Genomic DNA, 26,586 nt, shown 5'->3' with positions numbered 1-26,586 from the left:
CTCAACCAATAAAAGCAAGGCATGCATCTGTCATTACAGCTATGCAGGAAGTGTAAATAGGAAGATCCTGTTCCAGGCTGGCCCAGGCATAAACATGAGACCCTATTTGAAAACGAACGAAAGCAAAAAGGGCTGGGGGAATAGCTCAAGTTGTAGTGCATCTGTCTGGAAAGTGCAAGGCTCTGAGTTCAAATCCCAGTATTGCCCCCATCCAAAGAAATTATTAATTTTTAGACCAGAGTCATAGTATTTTGATAAATCACATTATGAGTAAAGTTCCCGTTTTCTGTTAAAATTTTAAAATGGAAATCAAAACACATTTTTCTAAATGATTCAGAAGAATCAATCTTTCCCAATCTGTCTTCCTCTTGATTAAGTTATTCTCTTGAAACTGCAACATTTAACTCAGAGGTGATGAAAGAAGGGTCTTCACCTTGAAGAATGGGCTAACTTTAAAAGGATGCTACCTACAGAAAATATTTTCTGTAGCATTCTCTGTAGGTCAAAACATACAAAGACATTCCATGTTAAAATGGACCTCCTTGCTTTAGTGCTGGCAAAAGTTGTAGATGTAACTTAACAGCCATTTGAATCCACAGGGTTGCTGTGGCTGGTGCAAGATGCTCAGTTACAGTTACGTCAAACACCCTGAGGACAACTTGCTCCTTGCCTATTATGGCTTAACATCTCTTAATGGAGCTTTGTTTAACTATCTCACCAGATTAGTGAATCCTGTTACTTTCTCTATTAATATTATGGACTGATTCCCATAGTTCACAGTTCGGGCTTCTCCAACGCTCCTGTTTGCACCTCTCTGCATTGCACACGTACCTGGTCAATTATGCTTGCTCCAGCTATGTTTGTGCCAATTGTTGCTGTCCTGGAAACAGAATGATATAAAAATCAATAAAATATGAGCCCCAAAGAAGATTATGGTTTGTCTGAAATTTAAATTGCATATTTTGGAAAACCTTGTAAAGAGCATTCACTGCAAGCAGTTTTGTTAAACTGGGGATGGGTAAGATGATTGCAAATGATTGGGGAAAATCATACACATCCAGAAAGATTCAGAATTCAATTTTTTTTGCATATCTCTATCATTTTGGCCTTGCTGTAAATGAGACATGATTAATAAATCATAAATGATACATTATGTGTGTGTTTATATGAGAAAGGCTGCACAGAGTTTCAATTGGGCAGCCCAGCTGCAAATAAAAAAAAGAAAAAAGACTGGAGAATAAATACACATATATTAAATGTCAATAATTGGTTTATGATATGTGTGCATTGCTTTTGAAATTCTCTCTTTGTAAGGCTCTTTCAACCAGCCAGTTAACTGCAGTTCTACTTGTTTCACATAAAAATGCAGGTTGACCCAAATAAGTGCCTGGTGCATTTGGAAAAGGCATACTGGTTTTGACTCTTCTCTGTGCCACATTGGGCAAGGCATTCATTCTCTCAAAATATTTATTATTTATAAACTAAGAAAAATTTTATCTGTATCTACCTCACAGATTTTAAAGAATGAGCTACATCATTCATAATTTAATTTTCTAGAAAATCCCATAGAACAATAGTTACAGGAAATTAAAACAAGACATCTTTAATGAAGGCACTGTGTGAATAAATACATTCTTCTGCTTTTCTGATGAATAACAGAGCCAAATATTGTAGTGACCTTAGAAACATTGACTCCTGGCCAAGCCTTGTGGACATTGTATCATTTTGACTTGATAGACATCTTAGAATTTCTTCTCATTGTGGTTACCTGGATATGGCTATAGAAATTATGTGCCAGTCCTCTACCTAAGTATGTTAGTCACACACTTCTCATTGCTGTAACAAAATACCTGAGCAAAGGAGCTTAAAGGAGGAAAGATTTGCTTTGGCTCATAGTTTCAGAGGTTTTAATCCACTGTCATTTGGTTCCACGTTTCTGGGCCTGTGGCAAGGCAGAACATCATGATAGAAGGTCAGGGTGGAGGCAAACTGCTCACTTCAAGATGGCAATGATGCAAAGAGACAGTGAGAGGAAGGAGCCAGCACAAGATACACCACTCAAAGGCAACTCCCAGTGACCTACTTCCTCCAGTGAGTCCCCAGCTACTAAAACCCTACTTAGTTATGAACTCATCGATGGGCTCATGATTCAATCACTTCTCAATAGCATTGCTAGCTGGGAACAAAACCTTCAACACCTGAACCTTTTGGAGAGACATTTCATATCCAAACCATAACAATAAGTTTCTGTAGAATGGTAGGTTTTTATTAAATTGAATTTATTATATAAGCAATGAATTAAAATGTTTACATTCTTTTTTGGAACTTTTTTTTTCCCCTCAGAGCTACTGTGAAACTAATAGGAATCAGTGGTTGTTCAGAAATATAAAAAGGATTCAGTAAATGTTTACTACATGAATAAATGTGTAGATTTAATGTATGAACATGGAAATAAATCTTTATAAACTAAAAAGATTCACATTAATAATTACCTACACCAAAAGGAGAGTAAGAAAGCAATTACATTTATAATAGCATCAAAAATAATAAAATACTTAGGAATAAATTTAACTGAGGGAATGAAATACTTGTGTAATTAAAACTAGAGAGCATCTATAGAAGAAATTTTAAAAGACAAATAAATAGAGGGGCATCCCATGCTCATGACTGAAGGAATTAACATTGTTAAAATTCCCCTATCCCCTAAATCAATCTATAGATTCAATGACATGCCTAACAAAATCCCAATGACATTTTTATAAAAATAGAAAAATCCTAATATTTATTTGGAACCATAGGAGACACTAAAAAGCTTGGAGAAATTTTGAAAGAATAAATCTGGCCGTATTCTGCTCCTTGATTTCAAAAGACATACAAAGCTATAATAACCACAACAAAAATTCCAAACATTTCAATATAGTGAAAAATGTTCCATCCAGACCATATCTCAGACTCAATTCTTAATCCTCTCATTGTTAGACTTCTGCAAACCTTTTTTGGGCATATTCTTTCAGAAACTCTACCCATTACTATCTATAAAAACATGTTTAAATATTATCTACATATTTTTCATGCAAAGACTGAGACATCACCATATTGAACACTTTTTTCCTTTTAAACATAATAGTGCATAGTATAGTTCATTACTTTCTTGTATAAGAGGATGCTGTGTTAATAGCTTCATTATTACTTATTTACTGTCATGCCTTTGATCCCATTAACAAATACTCAGGTTCTTTTGTATTCTTTGTTATTTTGAATAATGTTTCCATATTCATCCCTGTGTGTAAATGCACACATGAGTATCCACATTTGTTGTATGCCTGACTGCATCTTTAAATAAATTCCTAGATGTAGAATTTCTGGGTTATAAGAACTGTGTACCAGAAGGCAGAGAAATAGGCTTATTGAACTTATTTTCCAGTTTTAATGATTGAGAATACTAGCCTTGTTTGAAAATATAATCAACAGATTTAATTTCCCCTCACTGTTAAAATTGGACATTAAAGGCACTTGGCACCTAAGGTGAGATAATATTAGAGAACCAGCTCAGCTCTGTACAAGGGAACCATCTAATTTTCAGAGTAGAAAAAGACTTTCTGGAAAATACGAAAGACTTCCTGGGATAAGAATGTCAGGAGACTATCTGACTCTCTTTGGAAAATTCATCTTAAATGTGATAGAATTGATAGAAATGCCCTCCTTTCAGACTCATTTCATGTTGATTTTTCCTTTGGATGGGCTTGACTTTTTTTCCAATGTGAAATTATCAATTATTGATTCTCCTCAGCTTCCCTCTTTTCCTGGTTTATTTTCTATAACGTTTTAAGAGGATAAGCGTCATGAGGAAATTTCAGTACATTTATCTATCCAACAGAGAAGAAATATTCTTACATAGGAACACAAATGGTTATAGTTAAATATAATTGGTGACCAACTTATAGCATGATTTCTACTTTGGTTAAAGATAGCTTAAAATATGTCAGCCATGTGAGTTAAAACCTGGTAAAGAAATGAATCACTCTGTAAATATTCAAAATGAGTTTTTGGGAGAACTCATTTGGAAGTTTTTTTAAGCTAATTTATTATTAGGAACAGTTTCTGGAGTCATCAGTTGTGGCTATAAACATAAAAGGGAAAAAAAGCTAATACAGAATATTCCATCCAAAGCAGTTGGTTGGAGAGATAAGTAACCATTTGTTTATATCAATATTCTCAGCCCTGGCTGCACATTAAAATCATCAATAGTTTTTAAAAGTACTAATGTTTGATCAAACCAATCCAAGTGAAATTTCAGAAGAGGGAAGGCAGGTGGCAGGTGTATATCTGCAGGTCATTCTAAAATGTTCTCAGGGTTTAGAACTGCTGGTCACAGAACGATGAAGAATAGGAACTTAGAACGTAACCCTTTCTGATAACTGTTAGGGCATCCCAGTGAGTGTGAGATGGCTCAACTTTCTCATTGCAGGCAGATCTACACAGGAAATGAATGCAAGGACCTGGTCCATCTTCCCAGAGCTCTCAACAATTTCAAGGATATAATAATGAGGCAGAGAGAAGATTTAAGGAGACCATTATTAGAGAATGCTTTGGATAGGGTTGGTGTGCTGATGTCCTCATCTTCTTTCTCTGAAGGAAAATGGTGGGTGCTACCTTTCACCCCAACCATATAAAGAGGGACTGCAGTGGGTATACTCAGATAGCCTTGGCAGTGGAAGACAGGACTGTTACCTGATATGTGCTTGACAAAGCCTAATTAGGCAGAGATTGTAGTCTGTTTTCTACCTGCAAACCTCCCTGTTGATGGAATCTGTCTGTCTCTCATGGTTTGTTTGATCAGGGAAAGCATAAACTGTTTTCTTTTAGTAAATTAAGGTGACACGGAAAGAGATCCTGCATGGTTCCTGAACCAACATGGTAGAAAGGTCAGATGACTCAAACTCAATGGAAAGAGGCTAGAGCTATATGCTTAGACAGAAAGTAGGGGGTCAAATGTGATCACCTAGAATTAAAATACTCCTTTCTGAGTTCACAAAAGATCAGGACCACCAAATCACTCACAAAGGCCACCCATGAGTGAAAGAGTCCTTCGGAGTCATCTGGCAACTTTACATTTAGCCAGCTGCCTGGTAGAGAGAGCATGAAGCCATTCAGCCCAAGTAAAAATATCCCTGTTCCTCTTCTCTTACAGCCACACTGAAGAGAGTGAAAGAGCTAGCAAACATAGAGGGAGGTGAACAAGAAAAAGTGGAGGTAAAAACATCCACATCTTCTTTCCCATTTCAAGCTGGCTGTTTGAAGCTTATCCAAACTGAGGGAGAGGAGTCCAATGTTAAGTGAATATGGGAGTTGATCCATACATGTGTCCTATGATTTCTGACCTAGTGGAGCACAACAGACAGTGAACACCAAGTTTTAGCTAACTGACACTGTAATTAATGATTGTAGTCTCAATATTGTGTATTTATCCTTTAGACATCTATGTGTCCTTGACTCCAAATATCTTTTTGCTTCTTATTCTGTGACTTCCTTATCTGAATCTTGCCTACTTGTCCTTGACATCAACAGGCTGATTTCTTATTGACTCTTTCTTGAGAGCACCAGTTTCTCATTTGCTTCCCATTCTGGCGTGGAGGGACTATTTTCCAGTGACTCCTCTGTGAATCTCAATGCTTAGCTTCCATACTACCAGTCCTCACATGAAGTGAGGACTGTCTTATCATGGAATAAACTGGGCCATTAATTAGCTCTTTTACTTTCTAGCATGTAGGCAAACAACAGGAGATATAGGCAAACAAAAAAGAACAACACAGTAGGTAGAGTTCATTAGTGAATTCTACCTGTGCCCCCAGTACTAAACTGGAGACTGTGAGCTCGTCAGAATTATACAGTTACAAATTTAGTTTTATCTGCATTTGATGGATGGTGTGCTATAAATGCCCTGGAAATCATAGGTCTAAATAGGGTATATATATTTTATTTTTATTAAAGTCACATACAGAACTGGGTACCTTCACCTGTATGTGTTCTGTTTGTGAAATATACAAAAAACAGTCTTCAGATGTTAAAAACACAGTTTGATAGATTTTTGTAAAAGTCTTGAATTTTAAGCAAGGAAATAACAAACTATTATAAGGATGATTTTTAAATGACTGCATCGTATAATTCTTTACTATTAGGGATTGCTATGATTTTTCCTGGTTTCCCTTGAAAACTATTTTGGATTGGCTTTCTAAGCCAGAGTTGGAGGAGATCTCCAGGGAAGGCTCAGCTGCAATATATAAAATAGCAATTTTGATTCAATATTACATTTTCCCTTCTTAATATGTAGAATGTTAATAACAGAGACATAGGGTTTCACATGCCACTACGTTAATGAGAAAATTGGTAATGGTGACATTTACTGAATTCACACAACCTTTATTAAAAATACACACAATTTTCAGTAATGAGGTATAATTACCTCTGGGTAAGATGATCTTTATATTCATTCCATTAATTCACTTGACAATCATTTATTGATTATGTAGAAAGTGTCAGACATGTGCTAGGTGCTGGGATACAAAGTAGGGTCAGAGACAGTACTGCCCCTGTTTCACAATCTTGATGTATTTTCACATAAAGACTTGTAACAGATAATTTCAGTAGATAAGTATTATAAGAAAGGTGTAGTAACTCAAGTAACAAAATTACCAAAAAGGCACAGGTAATTGAGTTGGATCTTTTAGAGGGAAGTGTTTTTCAGAAGAGAGTGAGTACTCTAAAGGAGGTGTCAAGGAAGTCAGTGCATACCCTATATTGTCTATATTCCAAAATAGTTTGGCATGAAACAGCTTGGTCCATTTAGGAAACAGACAAGAGTGAAGGGTAGGAAAAATAAAACCCCGGGAGATGCAATAATAAATGAAGGCAAGTCTCAGATAACAAGGTATCTTTAAGTAGGCTATAGAATTTGATGTTTATACTGTAGGCAATGGGGAGCCATTGAAAAATGTTTAGAATGAGAATAACTGCCATATTTGTCATTTTAAATAGGTCATTCTAGAAGCCATATGGAGAATTGGTTAAACTCAAATTTGAATCTCTGAAACCTGTGATCAATTGACCTATAGATGTAGGTCAAACACCTACATCATTTGTCAAACACCTGTAATATAAATGTAAAACTTGCATGCCTATATACTCCTTGTGGGGACAATGCCCACAACATACATCTGAGTTTCATTTACTGAAAGGGGGTAATAAATACCAGGGGCCGGGAATAGGGTGGCAAACTCATCTGTAAGTTTGTCTGGTACCTTCCTGGTTTTAGTACCAAAAGTCATACATCTTGGAAAAAGTCCCCATCATAGATAATCCAGGAAAGTTGGTCACCCTACTGGGACTCCAAAAACTGTGGCAGTTGTCACTGTGAAAGGAAATGAGGAACTTTGACTAGAGGATAAGGGATGACCTTGGAAGATATATTACACAGGACTGGGTGGCTAATGAGTTTAGCATATGGAAGGAAAGGGTGGATATGGTGGCTCATAACTGTAATTCCAGATAGTCAGGAGGTGATGATGGAGAAAATTGTGTTTAGAGGCCAACCCAGGCAAATATTAGTGAGACCTCATTTCATCATTCAAGTTGTATTGGTGGCTCATTCCTACAACCCCGGTACCTGGGTGGCAATGGTAGGATTATTGTGGTTTGGTCCAAGGCTGGCCCAGGAAAAAAAGAGAGAGGTTCTGCCTGAAAAATAACCTTAAAACAAAAGGGACTGGAGGCATGACTCAAGTGGTAGAGCTCTTGTAAACAGCAGAAGGCCCTGAGTTCAAACCACAACACTGACAAAAAATAAATTTAAAAGTCTCCCAGGAAAGGAGGCAGTGAGAATAAAACCTATTCTTTAGCTATATTTATATTCATCCATTTACCATAAAGCAAAACATAGGGAGAATGGGAGGTGGTTGTGACTATATAGTTTAGAGTTGTAGGAAACACACCTGGGATCGATATGTAATTTTTTGTTTTGGTGGTGCAGAGTTTGAACTCAGGGCCTTGAGCTTGCTAGGTAAGTACTCTAACCACTTGATCTAGACATCCAATTCATACTTTGTGTATTAATCAAATAATTTTGATGATGTTAAGTCTTGAAATGAAGTGTATAGTGAGAGGTAGTGAATAGTGAATAAAGAAAATATTCTAGGAAGTTTCTAGATTTAAGGACATCCACCAGTAAAAGGATATTGCAAATTATATGAAAAAAATTCTGCTCAAAACTCTAAGGACATCATCAAGAGAAATTGTAGCCTTCAAATCTAAAAGAGGAGTGACTGTGGTGATTATTTGTACCTTTTAAAGTTTTAATATAACCAGAAACCAACATTATCTATTTTTATAAACAATTAAAAGTCAGAAGATTTGTAGGGAAAATCTATCTATAATAGCCATAATAAGAGTTAATAATGAATACAATTATGTGCTGGGTGCTCTTCTAAGTGCTTTCAAGTGATAATTCATTTTATTCTCTCAAAAGTCCCATAGCTCAGAAAAAGAAATTTAGGCAGGGAATTTAAGTACCTTGCTTATATTTATCTGTACTTACTAAGTAAGGGGTGGTTATTTATAGTTAGAGTGTCTTAATTCATAGGCTGTGGCCTTTGTTGCTATGACATGTAGTCTCCTTAAGAAAGAAAAGTAGTGAGGCTCACATGAATATTCTCTAAAAGAAACATCCAAAATCTATATGAGGGAAATGTCAAAATGCTACAGTGGAGAAAGGAAGTCATGGATAAATATAAAAGCATATCATGTTCTTGGATAGGAAAAGTTAACATCCCAAAAAGCAAATTCTCTTGAAATTAACCTAGAAATAAAACTTGATTCCAATAAAAATAATAAGGGGATGTTTCTGTGAAACTAGTTCTAAACTTCATATGGAAAATTTTAAAAGGAAAATTCAGAAAAGCTGAGTATCAAGGGGATAGCACATTCAGATATTTGAAATCCTCAACCATCAAAATGAGGCAGTGCTGGCACATGAGCAGACAGACAAATAAATGGAACAAAATATGAAGTCTAGACATAGATTGAAATACTTAGGCATTAGTATATAATAAAGGTGGCATTATATCAGACATGTCATATATTTGTAGGAGGAAAGATGATTCAATAAGTGGTACTTGGACAATGGGGAAGCCATCTGGACAAAAATTGATTTGCATCTCATCACTTAAACTAAATTCAAGAAAATTGAAGTCCACTGTAAGAAATATAAAACCATAAAAGCAATAGAGAAAGAAATTATTTTATAATCCTAGAATAAGATAGACCTTTATGTATGTAGTATAAATGAAAAGACCATAAAATAATACTGATAAGTTTTTTTAAAAAATTAAGACATGTTATTCTTATCAAATTAACCTAGAGAAAATCAGAAAATAAATAATAAAGTGGAAGAATGAAACAACATAAATGTGTACAATGTTATCTTTTAAAAATAACTCTTAAAAATCAAAATTACCCTCAATCAAAATGAAAGACGAACTAAGAGAATACAGAAAAAGAAATACAAATTTCCTTTAAACAAAGTGCTCTCTCTTCCTGATAATATAAAAATGTAAATTAAAACTGTACCAATTATCAGATTATCAGAGTTGCCAAAGTTTGATATCACACCATTTGGGTGAGGATGGGGACAGAGGTTCTCATAAATTCTTGATAAGAATGTGAATTGCTATGGCTTTGATGCAGAATGATTTGTCAGTACCTAACAAATGCAGACTCAAGAAATGAATGTATCACTCATTTTGAAAAGTGTGTAGCAAGTCATTTGATTAATTCTGTCTATTGAGAAAACAGTAACAGAAATATGTATTAAAATCTTCTTAAAAGAGTTCAAGAGGCCAAATAAGGAAAAGCTAGTCCACAGTGAAGAGAAAATAGAGGGAGTTCTTAGCTGCTTTGTTCTGAGAGCACTTGGTGAATTTGGTCATTTTAATTTATATTTTGATAGCCTTTTCCAATAAGAAGGACAGAAATGAAAACAAAAGACATCCCTTCCAAAACACACAAAAGACCCAAAGGGTAAAGTGTTAACTGAATATTCCCAAGGGGGAATATTAGACCATTTAAATCCTTTTGATCTTGGTTTGAAGCAATCCCAAACCCAGCAGTCTGGCAGACACAATAGTAAATCATATCATTGTAGGCCTTAATAATTATTTCTATAAATTTTATTGCATATAAAACATTTGGTACACAGCAAAGATAACCACACATATAAAGAAATTATACTCAATGAATGTGGATCACTCCAAAGGAAAATATTATAGAAACAGAATTGCAAAGACTCAGGTATTAAAATTACCAGATGCAGTTTTTTTTAAAGTATGGTATACATCTGCACATTACTGAGACTCTAAAATGACATAACAGGCTTGAGGAAACAAATAGGACTTCTAGAAATTAAAAAAGTTGTAGAATTCCAACTTAGAATAGAAAGGTTTAATAAGAGAATAGATATAGCAAAAGAGAGAATCAGTAAACTATAAAGTAGGTTAGACAAAAATTTTCAGAATAAATCCAATCTTAAAATTCTTATGGAACCACAAAAGATCTAGAATAGCCAAATGGTAGAAAAGACGCTCTTTTTAACCAATGGTGTGGGCAAAATTGAATAGGTATATGCAAAAGAATGAAACTAGATCCCTGTCTCTTACCATACACAAAAATCAACTCAAAGTGGTTCAAAGACCTAAATCTTGAATCTGAAACTATGACTTGCAAGAAAACATAGGGGAAATATTTTAATACATTGGTGTAGGCAACAGTTTTTAAATAGAACCCCAAAGCCTAGTCCACAAAAGTAAAAAAAGACAAATGGCATTTCATCTAACTAAGAAGCTTCTGCACAGAAAGGAAACAATCAACAGGATTAAGGGACAACCTACAGAATGGGAGAACATATTTGCAAGTGGCACATCTGATAAGGGAATGATATCCTGAATATGTTAAGGAATTCAGAAAGATGAATATCAGAAACAAATAAACAATCCAGTTTTGGGCTAAAGACTGAGTAGACACTTTTCAAAAGAAAATACACAAATGGCCAACAAAGATCATGAAAAATACTTAGTTTCACTAATCATCAAAGAAATGTAATTCAAACCCAAAAAGTGATGGCATCCTATGCCAGTTAGAATGGTTGTTACAAAGACAGGAAATAACAAATGCTGACTAGGATACAGAGAAACAGGAACTCTTACACACTGTTCGTGGGAGTGTAAATTAGTACAACCATTATGCAAAACAGTACAGGGATAAATTGAACAACTAGAAATTAAACTACCATATGACCCAGCAATTTCTTGATGAAATCTCTATACCAAACAGGTGCTTGCACCTCCATGTTTGCCATAGAAATATTTACAGTTGTTAAAGTATTAAACCAACAAAGATGCCCAAAAGCAGATGAATGGAGAAAATGTGTTATATTTACACAACGGAATATTACTCAGCCATAAAAAAATTAAGTCTTGTCATTTGCTGCAACATGCATGGAACTCGAGCACATAATATTGAGTGGAACAAGACAGACACAGATGGACAACTAGTGTGTGTTCTCACTCACTTATGGAAAACGCTAAGTCAACTTCACAGAAGTACAAAATGAAACAGTGGGTGTTAGAGATGTGGAAGGGAACAGAATGAAATTAAGAGGGGCTGGGAAGGTACTACAGCGATGAAAAGTAGGAGAAGGGTCCTGGTAGAAGAAGGGTCAATGGACATGGCTAGGACAGAATATATAGATGCATAGAAATACCAGAGTACATTCCATTAATTTGTATAATGAAGGTATTAAAATATAAATTTTTAAAAAGGTGAGCAAATAGAACAAAGGACAAGAATCTGAAAGGGGCAGAGACAATATTTTTCAAGACAATATTTAAGAATTTTCTAGACTTAAAGAAGGGTGCAGATATATAGAGAAATATGTCCATACACATTAAGCAAAGTCAGTACCTAATCCCAACTTACTGAAACCCCAGAAAATTAAAGACAAGGAAAACACAAAAATTTCTAAGTCAGTGAGAAGAAATACCTTCAAAGGAATAACAATTGGTTTCTTCTCAACAAAAATAAAATTAAGAATTGGAATGACATAGGTTCTGGAAGAAACAAGCTACTAAATTAGACTTTTATACCTAGCAAAAAGTATTCTTTTTTTTTTTTAATATTTCAGGTAGTAACTTTATTTATTTTTTTTATTGTTTTATTATTCATATGTGCATACAAGGCTTGGGTCATTTCTCCCCCCTACCCCCATCCCCTCCCTTACCACCCACTCAACTTCCTCCCTCTCCCTCCCACACCCTCAATACGGAGCAGAAACTATTTTGCCCTTATCTCTAACTTTGTTGAAGAGAGAATATAAGCAATAATAGGAAGGAACAAGGGTGTTTGCTGGTTGAGATAAGGATAGCCAAACAGGGAGTTGACTCACATTGACTTCCTGTGTGTGTGTGTTGCCTTCTAGGTTAATTCTTTCCATCTAACCTTTTCTCTACTTCCTGGTCCCCTTCTCCTATTGGCCTCAGTTGCTTTTAAGGTATCTGCTTTAGTTTCTCTGCGTTAAGGGCAACAAATGCTAGCTAGTTTTTTAGGTGTCTTACCTATCCTCACCCCTCCCTCGTGTGCTCTCGCTTTTATCATGTGCTCAAAGTCCAATCCCCTTGTTGTGTTTGCCCTTGATCTAATGTGCACATATGAGGGAGAACATATGATTTTTGGTCTTTTGGACCAAGCTAACCTCACTCAGAATGATGTTCTCCAATTCCATCCATTTACCAGCAAATGATAACATTTAATTCTTCTTCATGGCTGCATAGAATTCCATTGTGTATAGATACCACATTTTCTTAATCCATTTGTCAGTGCTGGAGCATCTTGACTGTTTCCATAACTTGGCTATTGTGAATAGTGCCGCAATAAACATGGTGTGCAGGTGCCTCTGGAGTAACCTGTGTCACAGTCTTTTGGGTATATCCCCAAGAGTGGTATTGCTGGATCAAATGGTAGATCAATGTTTAGCTTTTAAAGTAGCCTCCAAATTTTTTTCCAGAGTGGTTGTACTAGTTTACATTCCCACCAACAGTGTAAGAGGGTTCCTTTTTCCATGAATCCTCACCAACACCTGTTGTTTGTGGTGTTGCTAATGATGGCTATTCTAACAGGGGTGAGGTGGAATCTTAGTGTGGTTTTAATTTGCATTTCCTTTCTTGCTAGAGATGGTGAGCATTTTTTCATGTGTTTTTTGGCCATTTGAATTTCTTCTTTTGAGAAAGTTCTGTTTAGTTCACTTGCCCATTTCTTTATTGGTTCATTAGTTTTGGGAGAATTAATTTCTTAAGTTCCCTATATATTCTTGTTATCAGTCCTTTGTCTGATGTATAGCTGGCAAATATTTTCTCCCACTCTGTGGGTGTTCTCTTCAGTTTAGAGACCACTTCTTTTGATGAACAGAAGCTTTTTAGCTTTATGAGGTCCCATTTATCTATGCTATCTCTTAGTTGCTGTGCTGCTGGGGTTTCATTGAGAAAGTTCTTACCTATACCTACTAACTCCAGAGTATTTCCTACTCTTTCCTGTATCAACTTTAGAGTTTGTGGTCTGATATTAAGATCCTTGATCCATTTTGAATTAATATTAGTATAGGGTGATATACATGCATCTAGTTTCAGTTTTTTGCAGACTGCTAACCAGTTTTCCCAGCAGTTTTTGTTGAAGAGGCTACTATTTCTCCATCGTATATTTTTAGCTCCTTTGTCAAAAAGGCAAGTTGGTTATAGTTGTGTGGCTTCATATCTGGGTCCTCTATTCTGTTCCACTGGTCTTCATGTCTGTTTTTGTGCCAGTACCATGCTGTTTTTATTGTTGTTGCTTTGTAATATAGTTTGAAGTCAGGTATTGTGATACGTCCTGTATTGTTCTTTTGACTGAGTATTGCCTTGGCTATTCGTGGCCTCTTGTGTTTCCATATAAATTTAACAGTAGATTTTTGAATCTCTTTAATGAATGTCATTGGAATTTTGATGGGAATTGCATTAAACATGTAGATTACTTTTGGGAGTGTCGACATTTTTACTATGTTGATTCTACCAATCCATGAGCATGGGAGATCTCTCCACTTTCTATAGTCTTCCTCAATCTCTTTGTTCGGGAGTGTATAGTTTTCCTCGTAGAGGTCTTTCACATCTTTTGTTAGGTTTACATATAGGTCTTTGATTTTTTTTGAGGCTATTGTAAATGGAATTGTTTTCATACATTCTTTTTCAGTTTGCTCATTGTTAGTGTATAGAAATGCTAATGATTTTTCTATGTTGATTTTATATCCTGCTACCTTGCTATAGCTATTGATGATGTCTAGAAGCTTCTGAGTAGAGTTTTTTGGGTCTTTAAGGTATAGGATCATGTCGTCTGTAAATAGGATATTTTGACAGTTTCTTTACCTATTTGTATTCCTTTTATTCCTTCTTCTTGCCTAATTGCTCTGGCTAGGAATACCAGTACTATGTTGAATAGGAGTGGGGATAGTGGGCATCCTTGTCTGGTTCCTGATTTTAGAGGGAATGGTTCCAGTTTTTCTCCATTAAGTATAATGCTGGCTATAGGTTTGTCATATATAGCTTTTATAATGTTGAGGAACTTTCCTTCTATTCCTAGTTTTCTTAGCACTTTTATCATGAAATGGTGTTGGATCTTATCAAAGGCTTTTTCTGCATCTATTGAGATGATCAAGTGGTTTTTGTCTTTGCTTCTGTTAATGTCGTTTATTACATGTACTGATTTTCATATGTTGAACCACCCCTGCATCCCTGGGATGAAGCCTACTTGGTCGTGGTGAATTATCTTTTTGATGTGTTGTTGAATTCGGTTTGCTATTATTTTGTTGAGGATTTTTGCGTCAATGTTCATTAAGGAGATTGGCCTATAGTTCTCCTTTTTGGAGGTGTCTTTGCCTGGTTTTGGGATAAGTGTAATACTGGCTTCATAAAATGTATTAGGCAGTTTTCCTTCCCTTTCTATTTTGTGGAACAGTTTAAGGAGGGTTGGTATCATTTCTTCTTTAAAGGTCTGATAGAATTCAGCAGAGAATTCATCAGGTCCTGGACTTTTCTTTTTGGGCAGACTCTTGATTGCTGCTTCAATTTCATTTTGTTTTATAGGTCTGTTCAGGTGATTAATTTCCTCTTGGTTCAGTTTTGGATGATCATATGTATCTAGAAATCTGTCCATTTCTTTAAGATTTTCAAATTTATTTGAATATAGGTTCTCAAAGTAGTCTCTGATGATTTCCTGGACTTCCATGGTGTTTGTTGTTATCTCCCCTTTTGCATTCCTGATTCTACTAATTTGGGTTTTTTCTCTCCTCATTTTAGTCAGGTATGCCAGGGGTCTATCGATCTTGTTTATTTTTTCAAAGAACCAACTTTTTATTTCATTAATTCTTTGTATGGTTTTTTTGGTTTCTGTTTCGTTGATTTCAGCTCTTATTTTTATTATTTTTCTCCTTCTATTTGTTTTGGGATTTGCTTGTTCTTGTTTTTCTAGGAGTTTGAGATGTATCATTAGGTCATTGGTTTGGGATCTTTCAGTCTTTTTAATATATGCACTCATGGCTATAAACTTTCCTCTCAGGACTGCCTTTGCTGTGTCCCATAGGTTCCAGTATGTTGTGTTTTCATTTTCATTGACTTCCAGGAACTTTTTAATTTCCTCTTTTATTTCATGGATGATCCATTGTTCATTAAGTAGTGAGTTATTTAGTTTCCAGCTATTTGCATGTTTTTTGTCTTTACTTTTGTTGTTGAGTTCTACTTTTACTGCATTGTGGTCAGATAGTATGCATGGTATTATTTCTATTTCCTTATATTTGCTGAGGCTTCCTTTGTGCCCTAGGATATGATCTATTTTGGAGAAGGTTCCATGGGCTGCTGAGAAGAATGTATATTGTGTAGAAGTTGGATGAATTGTTCTGTAGACATCAAGTAGGTCCATTTGATCTATTGTATATTTTAGATCTTGGATATCTTTATTGATTTTTTGTTTGGATGACCTATCGATGATAATGGGGTGTTAAAGTCTCCCACAACCACTGTGTTGGTGTTAATATATGCTTTTAGGTCTTTCAGGGTATGTTTGATGAAATTGGGTGCGTTGATATTGGGTGCATACACGTTGATGATTATTATTTCCTTTTGGTCTATTTCCCCTTTTATTAGTATGGAATGTCCTTCTTTATCTCATTTGATCAATGTAGGTTTGAAGTCTACTTTGTCAGAGATAAGTATTGCTACTCCTGCCTGTTTTCGAGGGCCATTGGCTTGGTAAATCTTTTAGCCTTTCATCCTAAGCCTATGCTTATTTCTTTCGGTGAGATGGGTCTCCTGTAAGCAACAAATTGTTGGATCTTCCTTTTTAATCCATTTCATCAAGCGATGCCTTTTGATGGGTGAATTAAGTCCGTTAACATTAAGCATTAGTACTGATAGGTATGTGGTGATTCCTGTCATTTAGTTGTCTTAGTTGTTTGAAGGTTTGATTGTGTGTACCTAAGTTGAGGTTACTCTCTACTGTCTTGCTTTTTCTTTTCCTGTGGTTTGGTGCTGCCTGTCTTTTCATGGTTAAGTTGGGTTTCACTTTCTGTGTGCAGTATGCCTTGCAGAATCTTTTGTAGTGGTGGCTTTGTGGTCACATATTGTTTTAGTTTCTGCTTATCATGGAAGACTTTTATTGCTCCATCTATTTTGAATGATAATTTTGCTGGGTAGATTATCCTGGGGTTGAAGTTATTTTCATTCAGTGCCTGGAAGATCTCACCCCAAGTTCTTGTTGCTTTTAATGTTTCTGTTGAGAAGTCTGCTGTGATTTTGATGGGTTTACCTTTGTATGTTACTTGTTTTTTCTCTCTTACAGCCTTCAATATTCTTTCCCTAGTTTCTGAGCTTGTTGTTTTAATGATAATATGCCATGGGGTAGTTCTATTTTGATCTGGTCTGTTTGGTGTCCTGGAGGCCTCTTGCATCTGTAAGGGAATATCTTTCCCTAGATTTGGGAAATTTTCCGTTATTATTTTGTTGAATATATTATGCATTCCCTTCGCTTGTACCTCTTGTCCTTCTTAGATGCCCATGATTCTCAAGTTTGGTCTTTTGATGGAGTCATTGAGTTCTTGCATTTTCTTTTCACAGGTCTTGAGTTGTTTAATTAATAGTTCTTTGGTTTTTCCTTTAATTACCATTTCATCTTCAAGTTCTGAGAGTCTGTCTTCTGTTTGTTCTATTCTGCTGGATTGGCCTTCCGTTTTGTTTTGCAGTTTTGTTTTGTTCTTTTTTTCTGAGGTTTTCCATATCCTGGGTGGTTTCCTCTTTAATGTTGTCTATTTTTGTCTTGAGTTCATTTATCTGTTTATTAATCATGTTCTCTGTTTCACTTTGGTGTTTATACAGTGCTTCTATGGTTTCCTTTATTTCTTCTTTTGCTTTTTCAAATTCTCTGTTTTTGTTGTCTTGGAATTTCTTGAGTGTCTCCTGTACATTTTGGTTGACCGTATCCAGTATCATCTCTATAAAATTCTCATTGAGTACTTGTAGTATGTCTTCTTTTAAGTTATTCTTGTGGGCTTCGTTGGGTTCTTTGGCATAGTTTATCTTCATTTTGTTGGAGTTTGGATCTGAGTATCTGTTTTCTTCATTCCCCTCTGGTTCCTGTACTAATTTTTTGCTGTGGGGAAACTGGTTTCCCTTTTTTTTTCCATCTTCCCATCATTGTCCTTGGTGTTGTTACTGTCCCTGTACTGTGTGCAATTAAGTATTTTCTAGCTTGTAATAATAATAATGGTAATATTTAGAATGGAAAGGTGAGAGGAGATGGAAAGCAAGAAGTTAAAGAAAAGGGAAAAACAAACAGACAAGTAGGAAAAAACAAAACAAGGAATCAAACAAGAAAGTTTCAAAGGTATAAATAGGGAGAGTTAGTGTAATAATCAACAGCAAGCTGAACAGGCATTAGAGAGACAGAGGGAGGATTGAAAATAAAAAATAAAAAGAATAAAGATAAGAATAAAAATAAAAAATGAGTAAATGAAAGTAATATATATAAATAAAACAAAATGAAAAATAGAAAATAAAAAATTAAAAAATTAAAAAACCTCCAAGTTCAAATGCAATGAAGTTTCATTCTTAATAATTTTGGTGTCCATCTCAGTCTCCAGTCCTGGAGATGGGGCCTCAGATGTTGTTCTGTAGTTATCTCATCAAAGAGGATGCATAAAGTAGAACAAAACTGCACACACACACACACACACACACACACAAAACCCACAAAGTGTCCCAAGTTCAAATGCAATACAGTTTCAGTAAGTTTTTCAGCATGCAGGTGTAGTTCAGTTGTTTTCTCACCAAAGGTAGGGAGAGAGAGAGAAAAAAGAGTCTGGAGACAGTTCTGAGAATCATATCTGCAGCTGTGGCTTGCCTGCCCACTGCTGTCAGCCTGCTGTTGCTGGAGGCATTGTTTATGCAGATCTCTGGGGTGAGCTTAGCACTCACCTGGCCCTGCAGGCTTTGTTTGCTCAGAGTTCTCCTGTTTGGGAGCCTCTGCTACAGGCTTTCCCCTTTCCAAGCACACTGGGGGAGGTGACACTGCACCCGCTTTCTCAGGCCTGCATGTTTGTTTACAGCTCATGTGGGAAGTGGGACTTCCCCTGTCTCCTGTGGAGTTTTCCTCCCACCGCCACTTTCACAAGCTTTCCTGCTTGTGATTACTGGATGGTGCTGCTGCTCCTGCCAGCCGCCATGTTTGTTTACAGCTCATGTGGGAAGTGGGTCTTCCCTCCTCTCCTGTAGAGTTTTCCTCCCTCCGCCACTCTCACAAGCTTTCCCATTCCTGGTTGCTGGGCGAATGCCCGGCTCCTGCCGGAGCCTCTCCGGCCCGCCTGGCTTGTTTATTTACAGTCCCGGGAAGGATTCCCTTCCCCCAATCTTCAGAGCTCAGTGTGCTGCACCCTCTTTCCCGCGTGTCTTTATTTTTCTTATTGCTTATTACTCAGTTTCTCTTTTTTCCCCAGGTGGAGGTCGGTCTGTCCAGGGGGCTATGCTGCTCTGGCCCAGGGTTGTCTGTGGGAGTACCGCGGTACCGCTAAGTTCACCTTGTCTGCGTCTTCCCAAGCCATCTGGGCGAGGGCGACTCACAAAAAGTACTCTTCAAAGACAAGTATGCTTAGAGAGACCAGATCCAAGTGAGTCAACATTACCAAGGACAATTCTGCAGATAGAAAATAACCTCAAAGGGGATGTCTAACTTGCAAGAAGGAAGTAAGAGAAAAGAGACTTATAAATATATGGAGAAATTTAAATCAATATTGACTACATAAGAATAGTAATAATCTTGTCTTGCTTGAATTTTAAAGCAGGTCATTTTAATTTGTTTATTTTTCCAGACAGTCTTGCTATGTAGCTAGGGTGGCATCAGCTTCCCAAGTGCTGTGATTAGAGACATGTATCCCCACACCTAGCTAAAGTTTGTAATTATACACTCTAATAATGTCACACCTTGAAAATGATGTACATAGCTTTAATTTTTTTTCTCTTTGGAAGCTATTGGTCAACATGTGCACATTAGAATATCCAAAGTAATGCCCAAAAGAATAGAAAAAAAATCTCTTCACTATCTGTTACTGTGTAACAAGTCAAAATCTAACAATTTAAATCAATAGCAATACCCAATATCAAGAGTCTCTTATTAACTGTAGGCTCTAAATATCTTAGTATGAAGGAAAAGAAATGAGATATAAAGACTAAGAAGGAAGAAAAATATCCTACCATTTCACATGAATGATATTATTATATACAAACAAAGCCTAAAAGTTCTTTAATTAATGAGATTTTTATCAAGTTTGCTAGATATACAAACAAAATCCAAAAGGCAATTGTTCTCTGTATGCAGCAAAAGTAGATAAACTTAACAAGAAAGATTTATTTTAATATCAAAAAATCAAGTAGTGAACTACAAATAATTATAACAAATTTCTACAAAGAGTCAATAATAAACAAGTCCTACTTGAAGAACAAAGTATAGGTGAGGTGCAGTCTTGTTTTATAAATACAAATATCAAGACTTATAAACGTAGTAATTTATTACATAATAGTATGTAATTGGCAGACAAATAGTTAAGTGGAACAGTGGAGCAATAGAAAGACAAGAAGTTGAGTACAAACTATACTGAGTTTTGCTTAGAGCAAGTCCTAAAGGGTTTCAGTGCTTCCCAAAGTGTCATAGTTTTTAGAGTGTATCAGGGTCAGCAGTGAAGCTGCAAATGCTGAGATGGTAGGTGCTAAAGCTTGTAAGGAAGGGCTGCATAGAATAATTGTGAAAGAGAAATAGTTCCCAGAACAAATATTAAATGTTGATGAAACAAGCTTGTTCTGAAGTGCATGCCACAGCATACATCCTTTCATCAAGAGATCAAAACAATGCAAGATTTGAGGTATTGAAAGAACAAGAAATGCTGCTTTGGGGTGAAAATTTGTCAGGGCTTAAATGAAAACTTTTTCTAACCTACCTTTTTTTAAGTTCTTAGGACCTTAAAGAATTCAAGAATATGAACAAGTGTGCATTTCCTATTTATTATCATCATGATAAGAAAACCTGGATGGCATCAGTTTTCTCTGAAGACTTGTTTTTGAACTGTTTTAGTCTGAAGAAAAAAGAAATTTGTAGACAAAACAATGCATTGAAGGTTCTTTCAATTTAAAGCAGTGTACTAGGGTGTCCACAGCATATCAAGAACATGCATCCTGTTTAAATGATGTGTCTTGCCACTGAGCACAAACCACACTCATTCAACCGAAGGACCAAGGCACAACAGCGATGTTCAAATCATACTACTTAGCCATATGTGGTGGTACATGTCTGTAATCCCAGCATTTGGGGGCTGAAGCAAAAGGATAGCAAGTTTGACGTCAGCCTTGGCTACATAGCAAGTTTGAAGCCAGATTAGGCTACATAGCATGCCATTGTAGCAAACAATCAAGCAAAAAATCATACTACATACATCAAATATTTGCCCAGGTTGTTGAAACTACTGAATCTGGTCAACACTTGGAGGATTTTAGAAAGGTTTTTAACATACCAAATGCTATTCAGAACATTTCTACACCATGGGAAGAATTCACACAGTGGTATTTGGAAGAAAGTTTTGCAGATACATGGGAACACATTTAGAGATTTTAACAAAGGTTCTTCTCTTGGTGAAAGATTCCTCTATTGATAACAAGATTTCAGTGCTTGAGAAACAAGCTAGCATTGAACACTGAGGAAGAGGACATTCGTGAGCTTGTTGGCACTGAGACTGAAGAGTCCTCCTTAGGAGCTCAAAGAAATAGGGGGAGAAAGACTTAAAGAAGTTGAGGCAGAGGGAGAAAAAGTTATACCAAAGGAACTGAGGAAAGTTTATAACAACAACAACAACAAAAAAAACCAGTGGAAACATTTCCCACTATCAGCAGCAGTGCATGGATGTTAGAAGAAATGTCAATTTCAAGAGTCTCACAAGAGCTGAGCAGCAAATGCAGGATGCTCTTGCTTGCTATAAATATACAGTGAAAAGAAGAAGCACACTATATGGTCAAAACTTGATAATAGTCCTGAAGTGAGTGCCTTGGCACACATCTGTAATCTCAGCCACTTGGGAGGCAGAGACTGGAAGATCATAATTCAAGACCAGCCTGAGAAAATTAGCTTGAAATCTTAGGAGAAACAAACTAAAAACAACATGACTGAGGGTGTGGCCCAATTGGCCACAAACATAAAGCTCTAAACTCAACTCCTGCTTAAACCATTAAATCTTGATGTCCCGGTGCCTTCTCTCAGCTATTGAGCCTCATCAGAAGAAAGAATAAGCAATCTCTGCCAATTAATTTTAGCTCAATACTTCAAAGTTTCTTTAGGGTTAATGTGCTTTGTACTCATACAATTATTATTTTTTTATTTTATTTTAGCTCAATACATCAAAGGTTCTTTAGGGCCAATGTGCTTTGTACTCATATAGTTATTCTTTTTTTACACTTTGGTGCAGTATTTAAAAATTACATGAGATACTCAACACTTCATTATAAAATATTCTTTGTGTGCCAGACAATTTTGCCCAACTGAAGGCTAATGTAAGTGTTTTCAGCACGTTTAGGTAGGCTAGGTTAAGCTATGATGTTCAGTATGTTAGGTGTGTCAAATTCATTTTTTACTTATGATTTTCAATTTATTGTGGTTTTATTGGGATGTAATCCCATCATAAGTTAAAGATTATCTATACATTATAACATTAAAAATATGAAAACTTGATTTACAAAAGTTATCATAAAAAACTGAATGGCAAGCAATGGAATAAATACTTATAATTTTATGTAACTGACAAAGGGGTCATATCTGGAACATATAAAGAAGTATAATATACTCATAAGCAAAAGATGAAAGATAAAAAGCAAACCTGTAAAACATAGGAAAAGAGCTTGGATGAGCCTTCAGAAGAAAGCAAATCCAAGTTAGACTTGGCAAAATAATAATATTTTAATATGAGAAAAGCAAAGGGTAAGAATGTGGAGAAAGCAGTAAACTTTTTCACAACTGGAAGTAACATGAATTAGTGAGATCCATTGGGAAATAGTTTGTCATTTTCTAGTAGACCTGAGGATTTATATAGCACATGCCTTAGCAGTTTTATATTTATACTCTATGGAAATGTGTGCTTGTAGGTATAGGATACTATGCAGCAAAAAAGCAACTCATTAATCATCACCCCCAAAAGATAAATCTTGAAATGTAATTTTAATTGAAAAAAAGAATCACAAGCAGGAAGTGATTTCTATAAAACCACTTCTTTAACCAAAAACAAGTTAATGGTTCTCCCTGGGTGGCTCATGATGAGGAAGAGGAGGAGAGTATGAAGGAGGATTGACTTACTTCTAGGATTTGACAATATCTAATTCTTTATCTGGATGTTAGTTATACACTAATTCACTTTATGATATTTCATTAAATTATAAACTTATAGTTTTCCCTTTTCTGTATTTGTATTATATTTCACAATAGAATGTTGTTTTTTTAATAAAATGGTTTTTAAAGGAGCAATTTGCAAAGAGGGTGAATGTTGAGTGCTCTTGACTACATTGGCCACAAAATGGTTTTCTTGGATGATGGTGGAGATTTGTTTATCAGCATTTGCCAAGCTGTACATTGAAAGTTTGTCAACTTTCCACATGTGTACTTAAATAAACTGTTCTTAAAAATGATATTAAAAAGAGAAAAAGGAAACCAAGGAGAAATCAGTCAGTGTGAACTGTTCTTTTACAAATTGAGGTTTGAATCAAATCAAACTTAAGGTAGTAGCTAACAGGTGACAATTTTAAGCATTGCTATTTTATGGAAGAGACCTGAACATGTTTGTAAGAGACTTGAACATGTATGTAAGGGAGGGAAAACAATAGAAGATAGCCAATGACAGGGTCTCGGCTTTTAGTAGGACTGGGAAAGAAATAGGGTAAGGACCTATTTTCCTTTGAAACTTGGGAGGAGAAAAATCAGAAGGGGGGACTTTGGCAGGAATAGGGAAAAAAGATGACTTTATAGGCATAGAATCATTTTAGATGTTTAGGCCAAATATTGCAATAAAATATAGTATCATTTAATGAAAGAGGAGATACAGGAACTTAAGAAGAAGCATAAAGGATTATAAATGTAATGATGAAGAACTGAATGGCTACAGGTCTATTGGAGGATTGGTGGATGGTGCTGATGACCCTTCCCCATGGGAACCCGTAACTGTGTCATACCTTCAGAGTTAAGCAATCATCACCAGCAATTTAAGGACAGTGAATGATTTAGAGATGATTAGGGAGTCAAGATTGAGAATCTTCAGATAAAATTTGGCTGAATTTTATGGAAAAGCATGTAGAAGTGACTGCTTTTTATTGAGAGAATGCCTAGATGCTACATATAGGGCCTGAGATGATAGGAAAGGCTACAATATCAAAAACGAAGAATCAGTGAGGAAATTGGTAAGATATATGGACTATAGGTCTAAGAAAAGTAGAAGAAAAGGCAAGCAATGAAAAGGCTAGTGAGAGAGAACTGCATTGATACTAAACACAAAGCCAACTGTCCCAAGTTTGATCAAGGATAGAAAATTTCTAATTTTACAATGGAAGCTGCCAATGCTTCTCTTTAATATAAAAGAATTCCAAAAATCCAGAGAAGACATATTTGTAATCATCTCAAGTACTTACTCTATGTAGTTCCTTCTCTTGCCCATAGGCCTTAAGGATAGTATTTCCTTGAGACTCCATCTTGTAAATAGGAATCTAAGGTAAATGTTATGTTACCATGTTTGCTTAAAGAAAATCAACTCAAATATTCCAAAGCTTCCAGGTGTATTGGTTTTTGGATCATTCCCTGTGTTAGCCTGAGTCACAGCTTGTCTTTGCATTAAAATCACTGTTTCCAGTGGGTTTTAGTATGGTTGGAAGATTAGGATTCTCTCAGAAGTTCTTACTAAATTGTTCATGGTTGGAAAAATAGATAGATAGATGATAGATAGATAGATAGATAGATAGATAGATGGAATCAAAGACTGAGCAAAATTGTTGCGATTAAGGCTGATGTTAGTGTGCTCTGCTCTATCTGGGATTCTCTTATGAAATGCAGTTGACAGAAGGCTTGAGTGAAAACTTTCTCTCTCTCCCTGGTGTCTCATTTCAGGACTCCAGTTGGTTCTCTCATTATTGTCATTTCCCAACAATCTACATGTATGCCACACTGCTACCATGCCTGAATAGAAATGGTGCAGCCACAAGCAAGATGAGAAGAACAATCAGTCCATCAACCAGGAAGTAGCTATTGAGCATCACTTAAAATTTAGCTGTGATGAAAATACAAAAGAAAGGCTTCTTTTCTTTAAGCAGCTTACCTATTAGAGTCATAAGGAGAATTATGAACATTTAACAAATCCAGTCTTGAATGAAAAGTGCCACAGAGGAACAGATTTCAAGGTAGATTTGTGTGTCAGCAAAGGTCACATGGAGGAGAAAGAATATACCTGAGAGATGAGGCTTCATGTGGAATTTCCATAGATGAATACATTGAAAATAGCAGGAGTCATGCTCCTGTAAGTTCCTGCTTCCAGAAGGAGTTTCAAACACTTGAAAATATATCTACTTTTCATCAGCTTATAATAGTAACTCAAAATCTACTTTGGGGTTGAAATATAATGTGTAATACTACTTAAAATCTAATTGTCTTTCTTATTTCTGCTTGTTCAAATCAATGCTCAAATAAGCTTGCATTCTTTGAACGCATGTGAGAATGCACAGAAATTCATGGGCTCAGCCCTAGCTGAAGTCAGGTTAGGATAGGAAAAAGTGGAAAATATTTCTGAATCAATTTCATGTTGTCGTGGATAAACACAAACAGCCTTAGAACATCTGGGATTTCCTCACTATAATTCCAAGTTGTCGTATTTTCACACATTCTTGGTTATTGGTCCTTGAACTGAGATTTTTTTTTTAATATGGCTTGTGTTCACTAACAAAATTAACAAAATTGTACAGAATTCCCATCAAGTGGGGATCTTAGATTTTCTCACATGGTATTCCTTTTCTAATGGGAAGCTGGTGAGGAGGGAAACAAATAAAGGCTAAAGAAGAGCGAAGAGAATTTCTGAATTTAAAAGCAACATTAGGTCCAGCTACAGTGGAGGCCATAAGTAGGAGGATCATCTGAGGTCAACCCCAGACCCTATCTGGAAAAAATATCTTAAGAAAAAAAGGCTAGAGGTGTATCTTAAGTGGTACATGAGGCCTTGAGTTCAAATACCATAATGCCAAAAAAAAAGGAACAAGAAACTAAACTACAAAAGAAAATTTTCTAAAACTTGTCTTTAGTTTCAAATGTAAATATAATTTGAAATTAAACCAACATTAGGATGATGGTTTTATGACATCTTTACATTTATCTAAAATTTCTACTTGCTCTGCTGTTTCATACTTCTTTCTTTCTTCTCTGTTTTAGTTTTTCTCCTTAGTACCTGTTATCTTTTAATATGCAACAGTTTTTTTTACTTTCCTAATCTTGTTTAATCTCTGATTCCTAAACCAGAAGGTAAGATTCATGAGGTTTCATCCATAAATTCAGAGAATGTTGTTCATACTCTCATTAACCAAAAGAGTGTGTTGAACATAGAAGGAATTCAAAAATATTTGTTGTCTTATGTGATTTCCATAATCCAGAGCCACTTTTCTATTTAATTTGCCTTAACTAGATTTTATATTTCTACTATGGAGAGAAAATTAGATTAAAATTTAGATTATGACAGTATCTGCTCATAAAATCAGATGGAATGCAGAGAGGATATATTCAAATACTTGGTTTAAAAATATATGTAATTGTTAACCATTAATAAATTTGACAGCATTATCTTAGTAATGGAATAACTGGAATTTGTTCAGGTATTTTAGGGGCAAAACTAACCTGGATCAATCAACACCCATTAAA

The sequence above is a fragment of the Castor canadensis genome, chromosome 11 (genome assembly GCF_047511655.1).
Source record: "Castor canadensis chromosome 11, mCasCan1.hap1v2, whole genome shotgun sequence".
Classification (NCBI taxonomy): domain Eukaryota; kingdom Metazoa; phylum Chordata; class Mammalia; order Rodentia; family Castoridae; genus Castor; species Castor canadensis.
The sequence above is the reverse complement of the archived record's forward strand: the minus strand, read 5'-3'. Positions refer to the sequence as shown.